Source organism: Pleurodeles waltl, chromosome 6 (genome assembly GCF_031143425.1).
Source record: "Pleurodeles waltl isolate 20211129_DDA chromosome 6, aPleWal1.hap1.20221129, whole genome shotgun sequence".
Lineage (NCBI taxonomy): Eukaryota > Metazoa > Chordata > Amphibia > Caudata > Salamandridae > Pleurodeles > Pleurodeles waltl.
The window spans coordinates 79307745-79333417 of record NC_090445.1 but is presented as its reverse complement, the minus strand read 5'-3'; the positions used below and the strand labels follow the sequence as shown (position 1 = coordinate 79333417).

Here is a 25673-nt window from a genome sequence, read left to right as displayed (position 1 = left end):
CCCTCTTCACCTTCTGATAAGGAATCGACCGCTGACCGCGCTGGAAGCCTGCAAACCTGCAACATACTAGCAAAGACGACTACTGCAACTCTGTAACGCTGATCCTGCCGCCTTCTCGACTGTTTTCCTGCTTGTGCATGCTGTGGGGGTAGTCTGCCTCCTCTCTGCACCAGAAGCTCCGAAGAAATCTCCTGTGGGTCGACGGAATCTTCCCCCTGCAACCGCAGGCACCAAAAAGCTGCATTACCGGTCCCTTGGGTCTCCTCTCAGCACGACGAGCGAGGTCCCTCGAATCCAGCGACACCGTCCAAGTTACCCCCGCAGTCCAGTGACTCTTCAGCCCAAGTTTGGTGGAGGTAAGTCCTTGCCTCACCTCGCTGGGCTGCATTGCTGGGAACCGCGACTTTGCAAGCTTCTCCGGCCCCTGTGCACTTCCGGCGGAAATCCTGTGTGCACAGCCAAGCCTGGGTCCACGGCACTCTAACCTACATTGCACGACTTTCTAAGTTGGTCTCCGGCGACGTGGGACTCCTTTGTGCAACTTCGGCGAGCACCGTTTCACGCATCCTCGTAGTGCCTGTTTCTGGCACTTCTCCGGGTGCTACCTGCTTCAGTGAGGGCTCTTTGTCTTGCTCGACGTCCCCTCTCTCTGCAGGTCCAATTTGCGACCTTCTGGTCCCTCCTGGGCCCCACCAGCGTCCAAAAACGCCAAACGCACGATTTGCGTGTAGCAAGGCTTGTTGGCGTCCATCCGGCGGGAAACACTTCTGCACGACTCTCCAAGGCGTGTGGGATCCATCCTCCAAAGGGGAAGTCTCTAGCCCTTGTCGTTCCTGCAGTATTCACAGTTCTTCAGCCTAGTAAGAGCTTCTTTGCACCAACCGCTGGCATTTCTTGGGCATCTGCCCAGCTACGAGCTGCTTGTGACTTTTGGACTTGGTCCCCTTGTTCCACAGGTACCCTCAGACAGGAATCCATCGTTGTTGCATTGCTGATTTGTGTTTTCCTTGCATTCTCCCTCTAACACGTCTATTTTGTCCTTAGGGGAACTTTAGTGCACTTTGCACTCACTTTTCAGGGTCTTGGGGAGGGTTATTTTGCTAACTCTCACTATTTTCTAATAGTCCCAGCGACCCTCTACAAGGTCACATAGGTTTGGGGTCCATTCGTGGTTCGCATTCCACTTCTGGAGTATATGGTTTGTGTTGCCCCTATCCCTATGTTTCCCCATTGCATCCTATTGTAACTATACATTGTTTGCACTGTTTTCTAAGACTATACTGCATATTTTTGCTATTGTGTATATATATCTTGTGTATATTTCCTATCCTCTCACTGAGGGTACACTCTAAGATACTTTGGCATATTGTCATAAAAATAAAGTACCTTTATTTTTAGTATAACTGTGTATTGTGTTTTCTTATGATATTGTGCATATGACACTAAGTGGTACTGTAGTAGCTTCACACGTCTCCTAGTTCAGCCTGAGCTGCTTTGCTAAGCTACCATTATCTATCAGCCTAAGCTGCTAGACACCCTATACACTAATAAGGGATAACTGGGCCTGGTGCAAGGTGCAAGTACCCCTTGGTACTCACTACAAGCCAGTCCAGCCTCCTACATTGGTTATGCAGTGGTGGGATAAGTGCTTTGAGACTACTTACCACTCTTGTCATTGTACTTTTCATAAGAGAAAAATATACAAAACAAGGTCAGTGTATATACACATAGCCAAAAAGTTTTGCATTTCCTCTTTTCACTCTTTTCTAAGTGCTGAAAAGTACTTCTAAACTTTCAAAAAGTTCTTAAAAGTTTAAAAAGTTTTTTCTGTCTTTCCAAAAAGTTCTGAAAACTTTTTTCTCTTTGTCTATCACTTTAACTCTCTCTAAAAAATGTCTGGCACAGGCCAAAAAGTTGAACTGTCCAAACTTGCATATGATCACCTTAGCTGGAAAGGAGCAAGGAGTCTCTGCATAGAGAGAGGTTTGAGTGTAGGGAAGAATCCTGCCTTGGAACTGTTAATTAACATGCTTAGAGAACAAGATAAGGCCATAGGTGCCCCATCTGTTGAAAAAGTACCTAATAGTTCCCAATCTGATTCAGGGACTCCCCCAGGAAAAGATTCAGGAAAGAAACTTCATAGCCTGCCCATTACTAGACAATCTAGCATAGATGGTAATGATGATGAGCCACACCAAATAAATAGTGTTGTCTCACATCATAGCAAAATCATTTATTCTCACCATACTGGTAGTAATGTTTCTGTAAACCAAGCTGTTAAATTGGCTTCTGTAAGGGACAGGTCTCCTTCTGTTCATTCCCATCATAGCTCTGTTTCTAGAAATGTCCCTCCCACCAACCCTGATGACAGAATGTTAGAGAGGGAACTCAATAAGTTGAGGGTGGAACAAACCAGACTGAAGCTTAAAAAGCAACAGCTGGATTTGGATAGACAGTCTTTTGAATTAGAGAAGGAAAGACAGAAGTTGGGTTTAGATACCCATGGGGGCAGCAGCAGTATTCCCCATAGTCATCCTGCAAAAGAGCATGATTCCAGGAATCTGCACAAGATAGTTCCCCCTTATAAGGAGGGGGATGACATTAACAAGTGGTTTGCTGCACTTGAGAGGGCCTGTGTTGTACAGGATGTCCCTCAAAGGCAGTGGGCTGCTATCCTATGGCTATCATTTAGTGGAAAGGGTAGGGATAGACTCCTTACTGTGAAAGAAAGTGATGCCAATAATTTTACAGTTCTTAAGAATGCACTCCTGGATGGTTATGGCTTAACCACTGAACAGTACAGGATAAAGTTCAGAGAGACCAAAAAGGAGTCTTCACAAGACTGGGTTGATTTCATTGACCATTCAGTGAGGGCCTTGGAGGGGTGGTTACATGGCAGTAAAGTTACTGATTATGAAAGCCTGTATAACACAATCCTGAGAGAGCATATACTTAATAATTGTGTGTCTGATTTGTTGCACCAGTACCTGGTAGACTCTGATCTGACCTCTCCCCAAGAATTGGGAAAGAAGGCAGACAAATGGGTCAGAACAAGGGTGAACAGAAAAGTTCATACAGGGGGTGACAAAGATGGCAATAAGAAGAAAGATGGTGAAAAATCTCAAGATAAGCATGGGGATAAGGATAAAACCAAAGATCCCACTTCAAATCTTAAACACTCTTCAGAGGGTGGGGATAAAACAAATTCTTCCTCTTCTTCCCAACCTGCACACATTAAAAAGCCTTGGTGCTTTGTGTGTAAAAACAGAGGCCATAGGCCACGGGATAAGTCCTGTCCAGGTAAACCCCCTGAGCCTACCACCACTAATACATCAAGCTCTAGTGCCCCTAGCAGTAGTGGTACTAGTGGTGGGACTGCTGGCAACAGTCACGCAAAGGGTGTAGTTGGGTTCACTTTTGGGTCCATAGTAGAAACTGGGGTAGTCACTCCCAAGACAGTTTCTGTCACACCTAGTGGCACTGGCCTTGCCACACTGGCTGCTTGTCCCCTTACAATGGATAAGTACAGGCAGACAGTTTCAATAAATGGTGTTGAGGCCTTGGCCTACAGGGACACAGGTGCCAGTTTCACTTTGGTGACTGAAAACCTAGTGCCTCCTGAACAACACATCATTGGACAACAGTATAAGATTATTGATGTCCATAACTCCACTAAGTTTCTTCCCTTAGCTATAATTCAGTTTAGTTGGGGTGGAGTTACTGGCCCTAAGCAGGTGGTGGTATCACCTAGCTTACCTGTAGACTGTCTCTTAGGTAATGACCTAGAGGCCTCAGGTTGGGCTGATGTAGAGTTTTATGCCCATGCAGCCATGCTGGGCATCCCTGAGGAATTGTTCCCTCTCATTTCTACTGAAATGAAAAAGCAAAGGAGAGAAGGCCTGAAAACTCAGGATCCCTCTCCATCAACAGGTAAAAAGGGTATCACAGTATCCCCTAACCACCCTACCATTCAGGATACCATTCCTGTGGTGGGAGAAACCTCTCCTGGGGTGGCACCTGTTCCAAGGGAATCATCAGCTGGCAAAGCTGGACTCCCTGAGGTGGAAGTACCTCTCTGTGGGATAACTAACATTGGTGACAAAAAGAGCACCATTTTAGTTAACATGGAGCATCCCTCCAACCCTCCCAGAGAAACTTTAGTGCAGAAACCCTGTACTGCCTCACAACACTTAGGACAGCATCCCTGCCCTAGTGTGGAGCTCATAGGACAGCATCCCTGCCCTGCTCCAACTCAAGAGAAACAGCATCCCTGTTCCCTCTTCCAGCCAAATGGACAAAGTTTTTGCCCAGCTATGGCTTTACTGAGACAGCATCCCTGTCTGGCATTTCCATCATTACAAATAGGTTCAGTGGATAATTCCCACTGCTCTAAACTAAAACTTACTGATAGAAACTCTGAAAATACATCTTCACATTGTTGGTTAGCTAAAAAACTTCAAACAGGGTGGTTTACATCCCCACAGGGAAGTAACCATATAGTGGATGATAAAGGGAGTAACCAGTCTATTGCAGAGCTACTCTCTACTTATCACCACTTAGACAATAAAGTCTCAACTGGCCAAGGTTAGCCTTATTGTCCTTCGTTTGGGGGGGGGTTGTGTGAGAAGGTAGCCTCTTTCTAGCCTTGTTACCCCCACTTTTGGCCTGTTTGTGAGTGTATGTCAGGGTGTTTGTCACTGTTTTCACTGTCTCACTGGGATCCTGATAGCCAGGCCTCAGTGCTCATAGTGAAAACACTATGTTTTCAGTATGTTTGTTATGTGTCACTGGGATCCTGCTGGTCAGGACCCCAGTGCTCATAGGTTTGTGGCCTATATGTATGTGTCACTGGGACCCTGTCACACAGGGCCCCAGTGCTCATAGGTGTGCATGTATATGTTCCCTGTGTGGTGCCTAACTGTCTCACTGAGGCTCTGCTAACCAGAACCTCAGTGGTTATGCTCTCTCATTTCTTTCCAAATTGTCACTGACAGGCTAGTGACCATTTTTACCAATTTACATTGGCTTACTGGAACACCCTTATAATTCCCTAGTATATGGTACTGAGGTACCCAGGGTATTGGGGTTCCAGGAGATCCCTATGGGCTGCAGCATTTCTTTTGCCACCCATAGGGAGCTCTGACAATTCTTACACAGGCCTGCCACTGCAGCCTGAGTGAAATAACATCCACGTTATTTCACAGCCATTTTACACTGCACTTAAGTAACTTATAAGTCACCTATATGTCTAACCTTTACCTGGTAAAGGTTAGGTGCAAAGTTACTTAGTGTGAGGGCACCCTGGCACTAGCCAAGGTGCCCCCACATTGTTCAGAGCCAATTCACTGAACTTTGTGAGTGCGGGGACACCATTACACGCGTGCACTACATATAGGTCACTACCTATATGTGGCTTCACCATGGTAACTCCGAATATGGCCATGTAACATGTCTATGATCATGGAATTGCCCCCTCTATACCATCCTGGCATAGTTGGCACAATCCCATGATCCCAGTGGTCTGTAGCACAGACCCTGGTACTGCCAAACTGCCCTTCCTGGGGTTTCACTGCAGCTGCTGCTGCTGCCAACCCCTCAGACAGGCAGCTGCCCTCCTGGGGTCCAGCCAGGCCTGGCCCAGGATGGCAGAACAAAGAACTTCCTCTGAGAGAGGGTGTGACACCCTCTCCCTTTGGAAAATGGTGTGAAGGCAGGGGAGGAGTAGCCTCCCCCAGCCTCTGGAAATGCTTTGTTGGGCACAGATGTGCCCAATTCTGCATAAGCCAGTCTACACCGGTTCAGGGACCCCTTAGCCCCTGCTCTGGCGCGAAACTGGACAAAGGAAAGGGGAGTGACCACTCCCCTGACCTGCACCTCCCCTGGGAGGTGTCCAGAGCTCCTCCAGTGTGCTCCAGACCTCTGCCATCTTGGAAACAGAGGTGCTGCTGGCACACTGGACTGCTCTGAGTGGCCAGTGCCACCAGGTGACGTCAGAGACTCCTGCTGATAGGCTCCTTCAGGTGTTAGTAGCCTTTCCTCTCTCCTAGGTAGCCAAACCCTCTTTTCTGGCTATTTAGGGTCTCTGTCTCTGGGGAAACTTCAGATAACGAATGCATGAGCTCAGCCGAGTTCTTCTGCATCTCCCTCTTCACCTTCTGATAAGGAATCGACCGCTGACCGCGCTGGAAGCCTGCAAACCTGCAACATAGTAGCAAAGACGACTACTGCAACTCTGTAACGCTGATCCTGCCGCCTTCTCGACTGTTTTCCTGCTTGTGCATGCTGTGGGGGTAGTCTGCCTCCTCTCTGCACCAGAAGCTCCGAAGAAATCTCCCGTGGGTCGACGGAATCTTCCCCCTGCAACCGCAGGCACCAAAAAGCTGCATTACCGGTCCCTTGGGTCTCCTCTCAGCACGACGAGCGAGGTCCCTCGAATCCAGCGACACCGTCCAAGTGACCCCCACAGTCCAGTGACTCTTCAGCCCAAGTTTGGTGGAGGTAAGTCCTTGCCTCACCTCGCTGGGCTGCATTGCTGGGAACCGCGACTTTGCAAGCTTCTCCGGCCCCTGTGCACTTCCGGCGGAAATCCTGTGTGCACAGCCAAGCCTGGGTCCACGGCACTCTAACCTGCATTGCACGACTTTCTAAGTTGGTCTCCGGCGACGTGGGACTCCTTTGTGCAACTTCGGCGAGCACCGTTTCACGCATCCTCGTAGTGCCTGTTTCTGGCACTTCTCCGGGTGCTACCTGCTTCAGTGAGGGCTCTTTGTCTTGCGCGACGTCCCCTCTGTCTGCAGGTCCAATTTGCGACCTTCTGGTCCCTCCTGGACCCCACCAGCGTCCAAAAACGCCAAACGCACGATTTGCGTGTAGCAAGGCTTGTTGGCGTCCATCCGGCGGGAAAACACTTCTGCACGACTCTCCAAGGCGTGGGGGATCCATCCTCCAAAGGGAAAGTCTCTAGCCCTTGTCGTTCCTGCAGTATTCACAGTTCTTCAGCCTAGTAAGAGCTTCTTTGCACCAACCGCTGGCATTTCTTGGGCATCTGCCCAGCTACGAGCTGCTTGTGACTTTTGGACTTGGTCCCCTTGTTCCACAGGTACCCTCAGACAGGAATCCATCATTGTTGCATTGCTGATTTGTGTTTTCCTTGCATTCTCCCTCTAACACGACTATTTTGTCCTTAGGGGAACTTTAGTGCACTTTGCACTCACTTTTCAGGGTCTTGGGGAGGGTTATTTTGCTAACTCTCACTATTTTCTAATAGTCCCAGCGACCCTCTACAAGGTCACATAGGTTTGGGGTCCATTCGTGGTTCGCATTCCACTTCTGGAGTATATGGTTTGTGTTGCCCCTATCCCTATGTTTCCCCATTGCATCCTATTGTAACTATACATTGTTTGCACTGTTTTCTAAGACTATACTGCATATTTTTGCTATTGTGTATATATATCTTGTGTATATTTCCTATCCTCTCACTGAGGGTACACTCTAAGATACTTTGGCATATTGTCATAAAAATAAAGTACCTTTATTTTTAGTATAACTGTGTATTGTGTTTTCTTATGATATTGTGCATATGACACTAAGTGGTACTGTAGTAGCTTCACACGTCTCCTAGTTCAGCCTGAGCTGCTTTGCTAAGCTACCATTATCTATCAGCCTAAGCTGCTAGACACCCTATACACTAATAAGGGATAACTGGGCCTGGTGCAAGGTGCAAGTACCCCTTGGTACTCACTACAAGCCAGTCCAGCCTCCTACACTGACTCGACACAGGCACCTTTCTCTTTCTCCATCTCTCGCTCTACCCCAGTCTTATGTCCCCATCAGTCTCTCTGGAGCTCACTCTGGTACATACATGCATCTGTCCTCTCAACCTGTCTCTGGGCACATACTTAAATGTCCAGTAGAGAACAGTGTGAACTCCCCCTGTGTCGCGAGGTGGCAGTCAGCCTCCAGAGCCATGTTCTGCATGCTGCCGGAATGGCCGAGCGGTGTAAGGCGCCACATTCAAGAGCAGTATTTTCCCCAGTCCCGTGATCAAATCCCGCTGCCGACATAAAGTAGTTTTCATACCTATTTTAATCATAACACCAGCAGGGATGAGACTTTAAACTCCTCTTTTTGAAAGGATGGGGGGGGACAGGACGGACCGGAGCGGACTCCGAGCTCGCTGTAAGCACGGGCGGCTCAGGCTAGGAAAGGGGGCAGGAAAGGCTCGGCCGAGGACCGCTCCCAGCGGCGCCTCCCAGGGCGATAAGTGCTGCGTTGTGTGGAGTCCTGTGGGAATCGTGAGGCAAACAGCAGGATGTGTGTTTGTGTATTTTTAAGCCTCAGCGAAATATCTGAAAAAGGTGAGAGTTAATGTTAAACCCGAAAAGGGAGAAGCCTTTAAAAAGCATTACACCCAACGTGGGGCTCGAACCCACAACCCTGAGATTAAGAGTCTCATGCTCTACCGATTGAGCTAGCCAGGCTGCTGTGCCTATGTCATTTCACACACCCTCTGTGTGTTCTTTGTGAGGAAGTAGTGTGTGGTTATCCCAGGAGGCCCCTTTGTTTCATTTTCTCTGCTGCTGACTCGACCCAGGCACCTTCCTATTTCTCCATCTCTCGCTCTACCCCAGTCTTATGTCCCCATCAGTCTCTCTGGAGCTCACTCTGGTACATACATGCATCTGTCCTCTCAACCTGTCTCTGGGCACATTCTTAAATGTCCAGTAGAGAACAGTGTGAACTCTCCCTGTTTCGCGAGGGGGCAGTCAGCCTCCAGAGCCGTGTTCTGCAGGCTGCCGGAATGGCCGAGCGGTGTAAGGCGCCACATTCAAGAGCAGTATCTTCCCCAGTCCCGTAATTAAATCCTGCTGCCGACATAAAGTAGTTGTCATACCTACTTTAATCATAACACCAGCAGGGATGAGACTTTAAATTCCTCTTTTTGAAAGGATGGGGGGGGACAGGACGGACCGGAGCGGACTCCGAGCTCGCTGTAAGCACGGGCGGCTCAGTCTAGGAAAGGGCGCAGGAAAGGCTCGGCCTAGGACAGCTCCCAGCGGCGCCTCCCAGGGCGGGAAGTGCTGCATTGTGTGGAGTCCTGTGGGAATCGTGAGGCAAACTGCAGGATGTGTGTGTGTGTAGTTTTAAGCCTCAGCAAAATATCTAAAAAAGGTGAGAGTTAATGTTAAACCCGAAAATGGAGAAGCCTTTATAAAGCATCACGCCCAACGTGGGGCTCGAACCCACAACCCTGAAATTAAGAGTCTCATGCTCTACCGACTGAGCTAGCCGGGCTGCTGTGCCTATGTCATTTCACACACCCTCTGTGTGCTCTTTGTGAGGAAGTAGTGTGTGGTTATCCCAGGAGGCCCCTTTGTTTCATTTTCTCTGCTGCTGACTCGACACAGGCACCTTTCTCTTTCTCCATCTCTCGCTCTACCCCAGTCTTATGTCCCCATCAGTCTTTCTGGAGCTCAAGCTGGTACATACATGCATCTGTCCTTTCAACCTGTCTCTGGGCACATGCTTAAATGTCCAGTAGAGAAGAGTGTGAACTCTCCCTGTTTCGCGAGGTGGCAGTCAGCCTCCAGAGCCGTTTTCCGAAGTCTGCCGGAATGGCCGAGCGGTGTAAGGTGCCACATTCAAGAGCAGTATCTTCCCCAGTCCCGTGGTCAAATCCCGCTGCTGACATAAAGTAGTTTTCATACCTACTTTAATCATAACACCAGCGGGGATGAGACCGTAAAACTCCTCTTTTTGAAAGGATGGGGGTGGACAGGACGGACCGGAGCGGACTCCGAGCTCGCTGTAAGCACGGGCGGCTCAGGCTTGGAAAGGGCGCAGGAAAGGCTCGGCCTAGGACCGCTCCGAGCGGCGCATCCCAGGGCGGGAAGTGCTGCGTTGTGTGGAGTCCTGTGGGAATCGTGAGGCAAACTGCAGGATGTGTGTGTGTGTGTAGTTTTAAGCCTCAGCGAAATATCTGAAAAAGGTGAGAGTTAATGTTAAACCCGAAAATGGAGAAGCCTTTAAAAAGCATCACGCCCAACGTGGGGCTCGAACCCACGACCCTGAGATTAAGAGTCTCATGCCTTACCGACTGAGCTAGCCAGGCTGCTGTGGCTATATCATTTCACACACCCTCTGTGTGTTCTTTGTGAGGAAGTAGTGTGTGGTTATCCCAGGAGGCCCCTTTGTTTCAATTTCTCTGCTGCTGACCTGACACAGGCACCTTTCTCTTTCTCCATCTCTCGCTCTACCCAGTCTTATGTCCCCATCAGTCTTTCTGGAGCTCACTCTGGTACATACATGCATCTGTCCTTTCAACCTGTCTCTGGGCACATGCTTAAATGTCCAGTAGAGAAGAGTGTGAACTCTCCCTGTTTCGCGAGGTGGCAGTCAGCCTCCAGAGCCGTTTTACGAAGTCTGCCGGAATGGCCGAGCGGTGTAAGGTGCCACATTCAAGAGCAGTATCTTCCCCAGTCCCGTGGTCAAATCCCGCTGCTGACATAAAGTATTTTTCATACCTACTTTAATCATAACACCAGCGGGGATGAGACCGTAAAACTCCTCTTTTTGAAAGGATGGGGGTGGACAGGACGGACCGGAGCAGACTCCGAGCTCGCTGTAAGCACGGGCGGCTCAGGCTAGGAAAGGGCGCAGGAAAGGCTCGGCCTAGGACAGCTCCCAGCGGCGCCTCCCAGGGCGGGAAGTGCTGCATTGTGTGGAGTCCTGTGGGAATCGTGAGGCAAACTGCAGGATGTGTGTGTGTGTAGTTTTAAGCCTCAGCAAAATATCTAAAAAAGGTGAGAGTTAATGTTAAACCCGAAAATGGAGAAGCCTTTATAAAGCATCACGCCCAACGTGGGGCTCGAACCCACGACCCTGAGATTAAGAGTCTCATGCTCTACCGACTGAGCTAGCCGGGCTGCTGTGCCTATGTCATTTCACACACCCTCTGTGTGCTCTTTGTGAGGAAGTAGTGTGTGGTTATCCCAGGAGGCCCCTTTGTTTCATTTTCTCTGCTGCTGACTCGACACAGGCACCTTTCTCTTTCTCCATCTCTCGCTCTACCCCAGTCTTATGTCCCCATCAGTCTCTCTGGAGCTCACTCTGGTACATACATGCATCTGTCCTCTCAACCTGTCTCTGGGCACATACTTAAATGTCCAGTAGAGAACAGTGTGAACTCTCCCTGTTTCGCGAGGGGGCAGTCAGCCTCCAGAGCCGTGTTCCGGAGGCTGCCGGAATGGCCGAGCGGTGTAAGGCGCCACATTCAAGAGCAGTATCTTTCCCAGTCCCGTAATTAAATCCCGCTGCCGACATAAAGTAGTTTTCATACCTACTTTAATCATAACACCAGCGGGGATGAGACCTTAAACTCCTCGTTTTGAAAGGATGGGGGGGGGACAGGACGGACCGGAGCGGACTCCGAGCTCGCTGTAAGCACGGGCGGCTCAGGCTAGGAAAGGGCGCAGGAAAGGCTCGGCCTAGGACCGCTCCCAGCGGCGCCTCCCAGGGCGGGAAGTGCTGCGTTGTGTGGAGTCCTGTGGGAATCGTGAGGCAAACTGCAGGATGTGTGTGTGTGTGTAGTTTTAAGCCTCAGCGAAATATCTGAAAAAGGTGAGAGTTAATGTTAAACCCGAAAATGGAGAAGCCTTTAAAAAGCATCACGCCCAACGTGGGTCTCGAACCCACGACCCTGAGATTAAGAGTCTCATGCTCTACCGACTGAGCTAGCTGGGCTGCTGTGCCTGTCATTTCACACACCCTCTGTGTGTTCTTTGTAAGGAAGTAGTGTGTGGTTATCCCAGGAGGCCCCTTTGTTTCATTTTCTCTGCTGCTGACTCGACACAGGCACCTTTCTCTTTCTCCATCTCTCGCTCTACCCCAGTCTTATGTCCCCATCAGTCTCTCTGGAGCTCACTCTGGTACATACATGCATCTGTCCTCTCAACCTGTCTCTGGGCACATACTTAAATGTCCAGTAGAGAACAGTGTGAACTCTCCCTGTGTCGCGAGGTGGCAGTCAGCCTCCAGAGCCGTGTTCTGCATGCTGCCGGAATGGCCGAGCGGTGTAAGGCGCCACATTCAAGAGCAGTATTTTCCCCAGTCCCGTGATCAAATCCCGCTGCCGACATAAAGTAGTTTTCATACCTATTTTAATCATAACACCAGCAGGGATGAGACTTTAAACTCCTCTTTTTGAAAGGATGGGGGGGGACAGGACGGACCGGAGCGGACTCCGAGCTCGCTGTAAGCACGGGCGGCTCAGGCTAGGAAAGGGGGCAGGAAAGGCTCGGCCGAGGACCGCTCCCAGCGGCGCCTCCCAGGGCGATAAGTGCTGCGTTGTGTGGAGTCCTGTGGGAATCGTGAGGCAAACAGCAGGATGTGTGTTTGTGTATTTTTAAGCCTCAGCGAAATATCTGAAAAAGGTGAGAGTTAATGTTAAACACGAAAAGGGAGAAGCCTTTAAAAAGCATTTCACCCAACGTGGGGCTCGAACCCACAACCCTGAGATTAAGAGTCTCATGCTCTACCGATTGAGCTAGCCAGGCTGCTATGCCTATGTCATTTCACACACCCTCTGTGTGTTCTTTGTGAGGAAGTAGTGTGTGGTTATCCCAGGAGGCCCCTTTGTTTCATTTTCTCTGCTGCTGACTCGACCCAGGCACCTTCCTATTTCTCCATCTCTCGCTCTACCCCAGTCTTATGTCCCCATCAGTCTCTCTGGAGCTCACTCTGGTACATACATGCATCTGTCCTCTCAACCTGTCTCTGGGCACATTCTTAAATGTCCAGTAGAGAACAGTGTGAACTCTCCCTGTTTCGCGAGGGGGCAGTCAGCCTCCAGAGCCGTGTTCTGCAGGCTGCCGGAATGGCCGAGCGGTGTAAGGCGCCACATTCAAGAGCAGTATCTTCCCCAGTCCCGTAATTAAATCCTGCTGCCGACATAAAGTAGTTGTCATACCTACTTTAATCATAACACCAGCAGGGATGAGACTTTAAATTCCTCTTTTTGAAAGGATGGGGGGGGACAGGACGGACCGGAGCGGACTCCGAGCTCGCTGTAAGCACGGGCGGCTCAGGCTAGGAAAGGGCGCAGGAAAGGCTCGGCCTAGGACAGCTCCCAGCGGCGCCTCCCAGGGCGGGAAGTGCTGCATTGTGTGGAGTCCTGTGGGAATCGTGAGGCAAACTGCAGGATGTGTGTGTGTGTAGTTTTAAGCCTCAGCAAAATATCTAAAAAAGGTGAGAGTTAATGTTAAACCCGAAAATGGAGAAGCCTTTATAAAGCATCACGCCCAACGTGGGGCTCGAACCCACGACCCTGAAATTAAGAGTCTCATGCTCTACCGACTGAGCTAGCCGGGCTGCTGTGCCTATGTCATTTCACACACCCTCTGTGTGCTCTTTGTGAGGAAGTAGTGTGTGGTTATCCCAGGAGGCCCCTTTGTTTCATTTTCTCTGCTGCTGACTCGACACAGGCACCTTTCTCTTTCTCCATCTCTCGCTCTACCCCAGTCTTATGTCCCCATCAGTCTTTCTGGAGCTCAAGCTGGTACATACATGCATCTGTCCTTTCAACCTGTCTCTGGGCACATGCTTAAATGTCCAGTAGAGAAGAGTGTGAACTCTCCCTGTTTCGCGAGGTGGCAGTCAGCCTCCAGAGCCGTTTTCCGAAGTCTGCCGGAATGGCCGAGCGGTGTAAGGTGCCACATTCAAGAGCAGTATCTTCCCCAGTCCCGTGGTCAAATCCCGCTGCTGACATAAAGTAGTTTTCATACCTACTTTAATCATAACACCAGCGGGGATGAGACCGTAAAACTCCTCTTTTTGAAAGGATGGGGGTGGACAGGACGGACCGGAGCGGACTCCGAGCTCGCTGTAAGCACGGGCGGCTCAGGCTTGGAAAGGGCGCAGGAAAGGCTCGGCCTAGGACCGCTCCGAGCGGCGCATCCCAGGGCGGGAAGTGCTGCGTTGTGTGGAGTCCTGTGGGAATCGTGAGGCAAACTGCAGGATGTGTGTGTGTGTGTAGTTTTAAGCCTCAGCGAAATATCTGAAAAAGGTGAGAGTTAATGTTAAACCCGAAAATGGAGAAGCCTTTATAAAGCATCACGCCCAACGTGGGGCTCGAACCCACGACCCTGAGATTAAGAGTCTCATGCACTACCGACTGAGCTAGCCGGGCTGCTGTGCCTATGTCATTTCACACACCCTCTGTGTGCTCTTTGTGAGGAAGTAGTGTGTGGTTATCCCAGGAGGCCCCTTTGTTTCATTTTCTCTGCTGCTGACTCGACACAGGCACCTTTCTCTTTCTCCATCTCTCGCTCTACCCCAGTCTTATGTCCCCATCAGTCTCTCTGGAGCTCACTCTGGTACATACATGCATCTGTCCTCTCAACCTGTCTCTGGGCACATACTTAAATGTCCAGTAGAGAACAGTGTGAACTCTCCCTGTTTCGCGAGGGGGCAGTCAGCCTCCAGAGCCGTGTTCCGGAGGCTGCCGGAATGGCCGAGCGGTGTAAGGCGCCACATTCAAGAGCAGTATCTTCCCCAGTCCCGTAATTAAATCCCGCTGCCGACATAAAGTAGTTTTCATACCTACTTTAATCATAACACCAGCGGGGATGAGACCTTAAACTCCTCGTTTTGAAAGGATGGGGGGGGGACAGGACGGACCGGAGCGGACTCCGAGCTCGCTGTAAGCACGGGCGGCTCAGGCTAGGAAAGGGCGCAGGAAAGGCTCGGCCTAGGACCGCTCCCAGCGGCGCCTCCCAGGGCGGGAAGTGCTGCGTTGTGTGGAGTCCTGTGGGAATCGTGAGGCAAACTGCAGGATGTGTGTGTGTGTGTAGTTTTAAGCCTCAGCGAAATATCTGAAAAAGGTGAGAGTTAATGTTAAACCCGAAAATGGAGAAGCCTTTAAAAAGCATCACACCCAACATGGGGCTCGAACCCACGACCCTGAGATTAAGAGTCTCATGCTCTACCGACTGAGCTAGCCAGGCTGCTGTGCCTGTCATTTCACACACCCTCTGTGTGTTCTTTGTAAGGAAGTAGTGTGTGGTTATCCCAGGAGGCCCCTTTGTTTCATTTTCTCTGCTGCTGACTCGACACAGGCACCTTTCTCTTTCTCCATCTCTCGCTCTACCCCAGTCTTATGTCCCCATCAGTCTCTCTGGAGCTCACTCTGGTACATACATGCATCTGTCCTCTCAACCTGTCTCTGGGCACATACTTAAATGTCCAGTAGAGAACAGTGTGAAGTCTCCCTGTGTCGCGAGGTGGCAGTCAGCCTCCAGAGCCGTGTTCTGCATGCTGCCGGAATGGCCGAGCGGTGTAAGGCGCCACATTCAAGAGCAGTATTTTCCCCAGTCCCGTGATCAAATCCCGCTGCCGACATAAAGTAGTTTTCATACCTATTTTAATCATAACACCAGCAGGGATGAGACTTTAAACTCCTCTTTTTGAAAGGATGGGGGGGGACAGGACGGACCGGAGCGGACTCCGAGCTCGCTGTAAGCACGGGCGGCTCAGGCTAGGAAAGGGGGTAGGAAAGGCTCGGCCGAGGACCGCTCCCAGCGGCGCCTCCCAGGGCGATAAGTGCTGCGTTGTGTGGAGTCCTGTGGGAATCGTGAGGCAAACAGCAGGATGTGTGTTTGTGTATTTTTAAGCCTCAGCGAAATATCTGAAAAAGGTGAGAGTTAATGTTAAACCCGAAAAGGGAGAAGCCTTTAAAAAGCATTACACCCAACGTGGGGCTCGAACCCACAACCCTGAGATTAAGAGTCTCATGCTCTACCGATTGAGCTAGCCAGGCTGCTGTGCCTATGTCATTTCACACACCCTCTGTGTGTTCTTTGTGAGGAAGTAGTGTGTGGTTATCCCAGGAGGCCCCTTTGTTTCATTTTCTCTGCTGCTGACTCGACCCAGGCACCTTCCTATTTCTCCATCTCTCGCTCTACCCCAGTCTTATGTCCCCATCAGTCTCTCTGGAGCTCACTCTGGTACATACATGCATCTGTCCTCTCAACCTGTCTCTGGGCACATTCTTAAATGTCCAGTAGAGAACAGTGTGAACTCTCCCTGTTTCGCGAGGGGGCAGTCAGCCTCCAGAGCCGTGTTCTGCAGGCTGCCGGAATGGCCGAGCGGTGTAAGGCGCCACATTCAAGAGCAGTATCTTCCCCAGTCCCGTAATTAAATCCTGCTGCCGACATAAAGTAGTTGTCATACCTACTTTAATCATAACACCAGCAGGGATGAGACTTTAAATTCCTCTTTTTGAAAGGATGGGGGGGGACAGGACGGACCGGAGCGGACTCCGAGCTCGCTGTAAGCACGGGCGGCTCAGTCTAGGAAAGGGCGCAGGAAAGGCTCGGCCTAGGACAGCTCCCAGCGGCGCCTCCCAGGGCGGGAAGTGCTGCATTGTGTGGAGTCCTGTGGGAATCGTGAGGCAAACTGCAGGATGTGTGTGTGTGTAGTTTTAAGCCTCAGCAAAATATCTAAAAAAGGTGAGAGTTAATGTTAAACCCGAAAATGGAGAAGCCTTTATAAAGCATCACGCCCAACGTGGGGCTCGAACCCACGACCCTGAAATTAAGAGTCTCATGCTCTACCGACTGAGCTAGCCGGGCTGCTGTGCCTATGTCATTTCACACACCCTCTGTGTGCTCTTTGTGAGGAAGTAGTGTGTGGTTATCCCAGGAGGCCCCTTTGTTTCATTTTCTCTGCTGCTGACTCGACACAGGCACCTTTCTCTTTCTCCATCTCTCGCTCTACCCCAGTCTTATGTCCCCATCAGTCTTTCTGGAGCTCAAGCTGGTACATACATGCATCTGTCCTTTCAACCTGTCTCTGGGCACATGCTTAAATGTCCAGTAGAGAAGAGTGTGAACTCTCCCTGTTTCGCGAGGTGGCAGTCAGCCTCCAGAGCCATTTTCCGAAGTCTGCCGGAATGGCCGAGCGGTGTAAGGTGCCACATTCAAGAGCAGTATCTTCCCCAGTCCCGTGGTCAAATCCCGCTGCTGACATAAAGTAGTTTTCATACCTACTTTAATCATAACACCAGCGGGGATGAGACCGTAAAACTCCTCTTTTTGAAAGGATGGGGGTGGACAGGACGGACCGGAGCGGACTCCGAGCTCGCTGTAAGCACGGGCGGCTCAGGCTTGGAAAGGGCGCAGGAAAGGCTCGGCCTAGGACCGCTCCGAGCGGCGCATCCCAGGGCGGGAAGTGCTGCGTTGTGTGGAGTCCTGTGGGAATCGTGAGGCAAACTGCAGGATGTGTGTGTGTGTGTAGTTTTAAGCCTCAGCGAAATATCTGAAAAAGGTGAGAGTTAATGTTAAACCCGAAAATGGAGAAGCCTTTAAAAAGCATCACGCCCAGCGTGGGGCTCGAACCCACGACCCTGAGATTAAGAGTCTCATGCTCTACCGACTGAGCTAGCCAGGCTGCTGTGGCTATATCATTTCACACACCCTCTGTGTGTTCTTTGTGAGGAAGTAGTGTGTGGTTATCCCAGGAGGCCCCTTTGTTTCAATTTCTCTGCTGCTGACCTGACACAGGCACCTTTCTCTTTCTCCATCTCTCGCTCTACCCCAGTCTTATGTCCCCATCAGTCTTTCTGGAGCTCACTCTGGTACATACATGCATCTGTCCTTTCAACCTGTCTCTGGGCACATGCTTAAATGTCCAGTAGAGAAGAGTGTGAACTCTCCCTGTTTCGCGAGGTGGCAGTCAGCCTCCAGAGCCGTTTTCCGAAGTCTGCCGGAATGGCCGAGCGGTGTAAGGTGCCACATTCAAGAGCAGTATCTTCCCCAGTCCCGTGGTCAAATCCCGCTGCTGACATAAAGTAGTTTTCATACCTACTTTAATCATAACACCAGCGGGGATGAGACCGTAAAACTCCTCTTTTTGAAAGGATGGGGGTGGACAGGACGGACCGGAGCGGACTCCGAGCTCGCTGTAAGCACGGGCGGCTCAGGCTAGGAAAGGGCGCAGGAAAGGCTCGGCCTAGGACAGCTCCCAGCGGCGCCTCCCAGGGCGGGAAGTGCTGCATTGTGTGGAGTCCTGTGGGAATCGTGAGGCAAACTGCAGGATGTGTGTGTGTGTAGTTTTAAGCCTCAGCAAAATATCTAAAAAAGGTGAGAGTTAATGTTAAACCCGAAAATGGAGAAGCCTTTATAAAGCATCACGCCCAACGTGGGGCTCGAACCCACGACCCTGAGATTAAGAGTCTCATGCTCTACCGACTGAGCTAGCCGGGCTGCTGTGCCTATGTCATTTCACACACCCTCTGTGTGCTCTTTGTGAGGAAGTAGTGTGTGGTTATCCCAGGAGGCCCCTTTGTTTCATTTTCTCTGCTGCTGACTCGACACAGGCACCTTTCTCTTTCTCCATCTCTCGCTCTACCCCAGTCTTATGTCCCCATCAGTCTCTCTGGAGCTCACTCTGGTACATACATGCATCTGTCCTCTCAACCTGTCTCTGGGCACATACTTAAATGTCCAGTAGAGAACAGTGTGAACTCTCCCTGTTTCGCGAGGGGGCAGTCAGCCTCCAGAGCCGTGTTCCGGAGGCTGCCGGAATGGCCGAGCGGTGTAAGGCGCCACATTCAAGAGCAGTATCTTCCCCAGTCCCGTAATTAAATCCCGCTGCCGACATAAAGTAGTTTTCATACCTACTTTAATCATAACACCAGCGGGGATGAGACCTTAAACTCCTCGTTTTGAAAGGATGGGGGGGGGACAGGACGGACCGGAGCGGACTCCGAGCTCGCTGTAAGCACGGGCGGCTCAGGCTAGGAAAGGGCGCAGGAAAGGCTCGGCCTAGGACCGCTCCCAGCGGCGCCTCCCAGGGCAGGAAGTGCTGCGTTGTGTGGAGTCCTGTGGGAATCGTGAGGCAAACTGCAGGATGTGTGTGTGTGTGTAGTTTTAAGCCTCAGCGAAATATCTGAAAAAGGTGAGAGTTAATGTTAAACCCGAAAATGGAGAAGCCTTTAAAAAGCATCACGCCCAACGTGGGGCTCGAACCCACGACCCTGAGATTAAGAGTCTCATGCTCTACCGACTGAGCTAGCCGGGCTGCTGTGCCTGTCATTTCACACACCCTCTGTGTGTTCTTTGTAAGGAAGTAGTGTGTGGTTATCCCAGGAGGCCCCTTTGTTTCATTTTCTCTGCTGCTGACTCGACACAGGCACCTTTCTCTTTCTCCATCTCTCGCTCTACCCCAGTCTTATGTCCCCATCAGTCTCTCTGGAGCTCACTCTGGTACATACATGCATCTGTCCTCTCAACCTGTCTCTGGGCACATACTTAAATGTCCAGTAGAGAACAGTGTGAACTCTCCCTGTGTCGCGAGGTGGCAGTCAGCCTCCAGAGCCGTGTTCTGCATGCTGCCGGAATGGCCGAGCGGTGTAAGGCGCCACCTTCAAGAGCAGTATTTTCCCCAGTCCCCTGATCAAATCCCGCTGCCGACATAAAGTAGTTTTCATACCTATTTTAATCATAACACCAGCAGGGATGAGACTTTAAACTCCTCTTTTTGAAAGGATGGGGGGGGGACAGGACGGACCGGAGCGGACTCCGAGCTCGCTGTAAGCACGAGCGGCTCAGGCTAGGAAAGGGGGCAGGAAAGGCTCGGCCGAGGACCGCTCCCAGCGGCGCCTCCCAGGGCGATAAGTGCTGCGTTGTGTGGAGTCCTGTGGGAATCGTGAGGCAAACAGCAGGATGTGTGTTTGTGTATTTTTAAGCCTCAGCGAAATATCTGAAAAAGGTGAGAGTTAATGTTAAACCCGAAAAGGGAGAAGCCTTTAAAAAGCATTACACCCAACGTGGGGCTCGAACCCACAACCCTGAGATTAAGAGTCTCATGCTCTACCGATTGAGCTAGCCAGGCTGCTGTGCCTATGTCATTTCACACACCCTCTGTGTGTTCTTTGTGAGGAAGTAGTGTGTGGTTATCCCAGGAGGCCCCTTTGTTTCATTTTCTCTGCTGCTGACTCGACCCAGGCACCTTCCTATTTCTCCATCTCTCGCTCTACCCCAGTCTTATGTCCCCATCAGTCTCTCTGGAGCTCACTCTGGTACATACATGCATCTGTCCTCTCAACCTGTCTCTGGGCACATTCTTAAATGTCCAGTAGAGAACAGTGTGAACTCTCCCTGTTTCGCGAGGGGGCAGTCAGCCTCCAGAGCCGTGTTCTGCAGGCTGCCGGAATGGCCGAGCGGTGTAAGGCGCCACATTCAAGAGCAGTATCTTCCCCAGTCCCGTAATTAAATCCTGCTGCAGACATAAAGTAGTTGTCATACCTACTTTAATCATAACACCAGCAGGGATGAGACTTTAAATTCCTCTTTTTGAAAGGATGGGGGGGGACAGGACGGACCGGAGCGGACTCCGAGCTCGCTGTAAGCACGGGCGGCTCAGGCTAGGAAAGGGCGCAGGAAAGGCTCGGCCTAGGACAGCTCCCAGCGGCGCCTCCCAGGGCGGGAAGTGCTGCATTGTGGAGTCCTGTGGGAATCGTGAGGCAAACTGCAGGATGTGTGTGTGTGTAGTTTTAAGCCTCAGCAAAATATCTAAAAAAGGTGAGAGTTAATGTTAAACCCGAAAATGGAGAAGCCTTTATAAAGCATCACGCCCAACGTGGGGCTCGAACCCACGACCCTGAAATTAAGAGTCTCATGCTCTACCGACTGAGCTAGCCGGGCTGCTGTGCCTATGTCATTTCACACACCCTCTGTGTGCTCTTTGTGAGGAAGTAGTGTGTGGTTATCCCAGGAGGCCCCTTTGTTTCATTTTCTCTGCTGCTGACTCGACACAGGCACCTTTCTCTTTCTCCATCTCTCGCTCTACCCCAGTCTTATGTCCCCATCAGTCTTTCTGGAGCTCAAGCTGGTACATACATGCATCTGTCCTTTCAACCTGTCTCTGGGCACATGCTTAAATGTCCAGTAGAGAAGAGTGTGAACTCTCCCTGTTTCGCGAGGTGGCAGTCAGCCTCCAGAGCCGTTTTCCGAAGTCTGCCGGAATGGCCGAGCGGTGTAAGGTGCCACATTCAAGAGCAGTATCTTCCCCAGTCCCATGGTCAAATCCCGCTGCTGACATAAAGTAGTTTTCATACCTACTTTAATCATAACACCAGCGGGGATGAGACCGTAAAACTCCTCTTTTTGAAAGGATGGGGGTGGACAGGACGGACCGGAGCGGACTCCGAGCTCGCTGTAAGCACGGGCGGCTCAGGCTTGGAAAGGGCGCAGGAAAGGCTCGGCCTAGGACCGCTCCGAGCGGCGCATCCCAGGGCGGGAAGTGCTGCGTCGTGTGGAGTCCTGTGGGAATCGTGAGGCAAACTGCAGGATGTGTGTGTGTGTGTAGTTTTAAGCCTCAGCGAAATATCTGAAAAAGGTGAGAGTTAATGTTAAACCCGAAAATGGAGAAGCCTTTAAAAAGCATCACGCCCAACGTGGGGCTCGAACCCACGACCCTGAGATTAAGAGTCTCATGCTCTACCGACTGAGCTAGCCAGGCTGCTGTGGCTATATCATTTCACACACCCTCTGTGTGTTCTTTGTGAGGAAGTAGTGTGTGGTTATCCCAGGAGACCCCTTTGTTTCAATTTCTCTGCTGCTGACCTGACACAGGCACCTTTCTCTTTCTCCATCTCTCGCTCTACCCCAGTCTTATGTCCCCATCAGTCTTTCTGGAGCTCACTCTGGTACATACATGCATCTGTCCTTTCAACCTGTCTCTGGGCACATGCTTAAATGTCCAGTAGAGAAGAGTGTGAACTCTCCCTGTTTCGCGAGGTGGCAGTCAGCCTCCAGAGCCGTTTTCCGAAGTCTGCCGGAATGGCCGAGCGATGTAAGGTGCCACATTCAAGAGCAGTATCTTCCCCAGTCCCGTGGTCAAATCCCGCTGCTGACATAAAGTAGTTTTCATACCTACTTTAATCATAACACCAGCGGGGATGAGACCGTAAAACTCCTCCTTTTTGAAAGGATGGGGGTGGACAGGACGGACCGGAGCGGACTCCGTGCTCGCTGTAAGCACGGGCGGCTCAGGCTAGGAAAGGGCGCAGGAAAGGCTCGGCCTAGGACCGCTCCCAGCGGCGCCTCCCAGGGCGGGAAGTGCTGCATTGTGTGGAGTCCTGTGGGAATCGTGAGGCAAACTGCAGGATGTGTGTGTGTAGTTTTAAGCCTCAGCAAAATATCTGAAAAAGGTGAGAGTTAATGTTAAACCCGAAAATGGAGAAGCCTTTAAAAAGCATCACTCCCAACGTGGGGCTCGAACCCACGATCCTGAGATTAAGAGTCTCATGCTCTACCGACTGAGCTAGCCGGGCTGCTGTGCCTATGTCATTTCACACACCCTCTGTGTGTTCTTTGTGAGGAAGTAGTGTGTGGTTATCCCAGGAGGCCCCTTTGTTTCATTTTCTCTGCTGCTGACTCGACACAGGCACCTTTCTCTTTCTCCATCTCTCGCTCTACCCCAGTCTTATGTCCCCATCAGTCTCTCTGGAGCTCACTCTGGTACATACATGCATCTGTCCTCTCAACCTGTCTCTGGGCACATACTTAAATGTCCAGTAGAGAACAGTGTGAACTCTCCCTGTTTCGCGAGGGGGCAGTCAGCCTCCAGAGCCGTGTTCCGGAGGCTGCCGGAATGGCCGAGCAGTGTAAGGCGCCACATTCAAGAGCAGTATCTTCCCCAGTCCCGTAATTAAATCCCGCTGCCGACATAAAGTAGTTTTCATACCTACTTTAATCATAACACCAGCGGGGATGAGACCTTAAACTCCTCGTTTTGAAAGGATGGGGGGGGGACAGGACGGACCGGAGCGGACTCCGAGCTCGCTGTAAGCACGGGCGGCTCAGGCTAGGAAAGGGCGCAGGAAAGGCTCGGCCTAGGACCGCTCCCAGCGGCACCTCCCAGGGCGGGAAGTGCTGCGTTGTGTGGAGTCCTGTGGGAATCGTGAGGCAAACTGCAGGATGTGTGTGTGTGTAGTTTTAAGCCTCAGCAAAATATCTAAAAAAGGTGAGAGTTAATGTTAAACCCGAAAATGGAGAAGCCTTTATAAAGCATCACGCCCAACGTGGGGCTCGAACCCACGACCCTGAGATTAAGAGTCTCATGCTCTACCGACTGAGCTAGCCGGGCTGCTGTGCCTATGTCATTTCACACACCCTCTGTGTGCTCTTTGTGAGGAAGTAGTGTGTGGTTATCCCAGGAGGCCCCTTTGTTTCATTTTCTCTGCTGCTGACTCGACACAGGCACCTTTCTCTTTCTCCATCTCTCGCTCTACCCCAGTCTTATGTCCCCATCAGTCTTTCTGGAGCTCAAGCTGGTACATACATGCATCTGTCCTTTCAACCTGTCTCTGGGCACATGCTTAAATGTCCAGTAGAGAAGAGTGTGAACTCTCCCTGTTTCGCGAGGTGGCAGTCAGCCTCCAGAGCCGTTTTCCGAAGTCTGCTGGAATGGCCGAGCGGTGTAAGGTGCCACATTCAAGAGCAGTATCTTCCCCAGTCCTGTGGTCAAATCCCGCTGCTGACATAAAGTAGTTTTCATACCTACTTTAATCATAACACCAGCGGGGATGAGACCGTAAAACTCCTCTTTTTGAAAGGATGGGGGGGGACAGGACGGACCGGAGCGGACTCCGAGCTCGCTGTAAGCACGGACGGCTCAGGCTAGGAAAGGGCGCAGGAAAGGCTCGGCCTAGGACCGCTCCCAGCGGCGCCTCCCAGGGCGGGAAGTGCTGCGTTGTGTGGAGTCCTGTGGGAATCGTGAGGCAAACTGCAGGATGTGTGTGTGTGTAGTTTTAAGCCTCAGCGAAATATCTGAAAAAGGTGAGAGTTAATGTTAAACCCGAAAATGGAGAAGCCTTTAAAAAGCATCACGCCCAACGTGGGGCTCGAACCCACAACCCTGAGATTAAGAGTCTCATGCTCTACCGACTGAGCTAGCCGGGCTGCTGTGCCTGTCATTTCACACACCCTCTGTGTGTTCTTTGTAAGGAAGTAGTGTGTGGTTATCCCAGGAGGCCCCTTTGTTTCATTTTCTCTGCTGCTGACTCGACACAGGCACCTTTCTCTTTCTCCATCTCTCGCTCTACCCCAGTCTTATGTCCCCATCAGTCTCTCTGGAGCTCACTCTGGTACATACATGCATCTGTCCTCTCAACCTGTCTCTGGGCACATTCTTAAATGTCCAGTAGAGAACAGTGTGAACTCTCCCTGTTTCGCGAGGGGGCAGTCAGCCTCCAGAGCCGTGTTCTGCAGGCTGCCGGAATGGCCGAGCGGTGTAAGGCGCCACATTCAAGAGCAGTCTCTTCCCCAGTCCCGTAATTAAATCCTGCTGCCGACATAAAGTAGTTGTCATACCTACTTTAATCATAACACCAGCAGGGATGAGACTTTAAATTCCTCTTTTTGAAAGGATGGGGGGGGACAGGACGGACCGGAGCGGACTCCGAGCTCGCTGTAAGCACGGGCGGCTCAGGCTAGGAAAGGGCGCAGGAAATGCTCGGCCTAGGACAGCTCCCAGCGGCGCCTCCCAGGGCGGGAAGTGCTGCATTGTGTGGAGTCCTGTGGGAATCGTGAGGCAAACTGCAGGATGTGTGTGTGTGTAGTTTTAAGCCTCAGCAAAATATCTAAAAAAGGTGAGAGTTAATGTTAAACCCGAAAATGGAGAAGCCTTTATAAAGCATCGCGCCCAACATGGGGCTCGAACCCACGACCCTGAAATTAAGAGTCTCATGCTCTACCAACTGAGCTAGCCGGGCTGCTGTGCCTATGTCATTTCACACACCCTCTGTGTGCTCTTTGTGAGGAAGTAGTGTGTGGTTATCCCAGGAGGCCCCTTTGTTTCATTTTCTCTGCTGCTGACTCGACACAGGCACCTTTCTCTTTCTCCATCTCTCGCTCTACCCCAGTCTTATGTCCCCATCAGTCTTTCTGGAGCTCAAGCTGGTACATACATGCATCTGTCCTTTCAACCTGTCTCTGGGCACATGCTTAAATGTCCAGTAGAGAAGAGTGTGAACTCTCCCTGTTTCGCGAGGTGGCAGTCAGCCTCCAGAGCCGTTTTCCGAAGTCTGCCGGAATGGCCGAGCGGTGTAAGGTGCCACATTCAAGAGCAGTATCTTCCCCAGTCCCGTGGTCAAATCCCGCTGCTGACATAAAGTAGTTTTCATACCTACTTTAATCATAACACCAGCGGGGATGAGACCGTAAAACTCCTCTTTTTGAAAGGATGGGGGTGGACAGGACGGACCGGAGCGGACTCCGAGCTCGCTGTAAGCACGGGCGGCTCAGGCTTGGAAAGGGCGCAGGAAAGGCTCGGCCTAGGACCGCTCCGAGCGGCGCATCCCAGGGCGGGAAGTGCTGCGTTGTGTGGAGTCCTGTGGGAATCGTGAGGCAAACTGCAGGATGTGTGTGTGTGTGTGTAGTTTTAAGCCTCAGCGAAATATCTGAAAAAGGTGAGAGTTAATGTTAAACCCGAAAATGGAGAAGCCTTTAAAAAGCATCACGCCCAACGTGGGGCTCGAACCCACGACCCTGAGATTAAGAGTCTCATGCTCTACCGACTGAGCTAGCCAGGCTGCTGTGGCTATATCATTTCACACACCCTCTGTGTGTTCTTTGTGAGGAAGTAGTGTGTGGTTATCCCAGGAGGCCCCT

At 51.2% G+C, this 25673-nt stretch overlaps 12 non-coding genes across 12 annotated transcripts; all 12 read right to left on the bottom strand.

Annotated features, from left to right (window-relative positions):
- Window positions 1–10852: 10852 nt before the first annotated feature.
- On the bottom strand, window positions 10853–10925 carry TRNAK-CUU (transfer RNA lysine (anticodon CUU)). The gene has a single exon. It is a non-coding gene; the product is annotated as a tRNA-Lys (tRNA).
- A 744-nt stretch (window positions 10926–11669) lies between these two features.
- TRNAK-CUU (transfer RNA lysine (anticodon CUU)) lies at window positions 11670–11742 on the bottom strand. The gene has a single exon. It is a non-coding gene; the product is annotated as a tRNA-Lys (tRNA).
- Window positions 11743–13295: 1553 nt separating this feature from the next.
- On the bottom strand, window positions 13296–13368 carry TRNAK-CUU (transfer RNA lysine (anticodon CUU)). The gene has a single exon. It is a non-coding gene; the product is annotated as a tRNA-Lys (tRNA).
- Window positions 13369–16555: 3187 nt separating this feature from the next.
- TRNAK-CUU (transfer RNA lysine (anticodon CUU)) lies at window positions 16556–16628 on the bottom strand. Its single transcript has one exon. It is a non-coding gene; the product is annotated as a tRNA-Lys (tRNA).
- Window positions 16629–17372: 744 nt separating this feature from the next.
- Window positions 17373–17445, bottom strand: TRNAK-CUU (transfer RNA lysine (anticodon CUU)). Its single transcript has one exon. It is a non-coding gene; the product is annotated as a tRNA-Lys (tRNA).
- A 742-nt stretch (window positions 17446–18187) lies between these two features.
- Window positions 18188–18260, bottom strand: TRNAK-CUU (transfer RNA lysine (anticodon CUU)). The gene has a single exon. It is a non-coding gene; the product is annotated as a tRNA-Lys (tRNA).
- Window positions 18261–19004: 744 nt separating this feature from the next.
- On the bottom strand, window positions 19005–19077 carry TRNAK-CUU (transfer RNA lysine (anticodon CUU)). Its single transcript has one exon. It is a non-coding gene; the product is annotated as a tRNA-Lys (tRNA).
- Window positions 19078–20629: 1552 nt separating this feature from the next.
- On the bottom strand, window positions 20630–20702 carry TRNAK-CUU (transfer RNA lysine (anticodon CUU)). The gene has a single exon. It is a non-coding gene; the product is annotated as a tRNA-Lys (tRNA).
- Window positions 20703–21446: 744 nt separating this feature from the next.
- TRNAK-CUU (transfer RNA lysine (anticodon CUU)) lies at window positions 21447–21519 on the bottom strand. The gene has a single exon. It is a non-coding gene; the product is annotated as a tRNA-Lys (tRNA).
- Window positions 21520–23075: 1556 nt separating this feature from the next.
- On the bottom strand, window positions 23076–23148 carry TRNAK-CUU (transfer RNA lysine (anticodon CUU)). The gene has a single exon. It is a non-coding gene; the product is annotated as a tRNA-Lys (tRNA).
- A 742-nt stretch (window positions 23149–23890) lies between these two features.
- Window positions 23891–23963, bottom strand: TRNAK-CUU (transfer RNA lysine (anticodon CUU)). The gene has a single exon. It is a non-coding gene; the product is annotated as a tRNA-Lys (tRNA).
- A 1558-nt stretch (window positions 23964–25521) lies between these two features.
- On the bottom strand, window positions 25522–25594 carry TRNAK-CUU (transfer RNA lysine (anticodon CUU)). The gene has a single exon. It is a non-coding gene; the product is annotated as a tRNA-Lys (tRNA).
- Window positions 25595–25673: the final 79 nt, after the last annotated feature.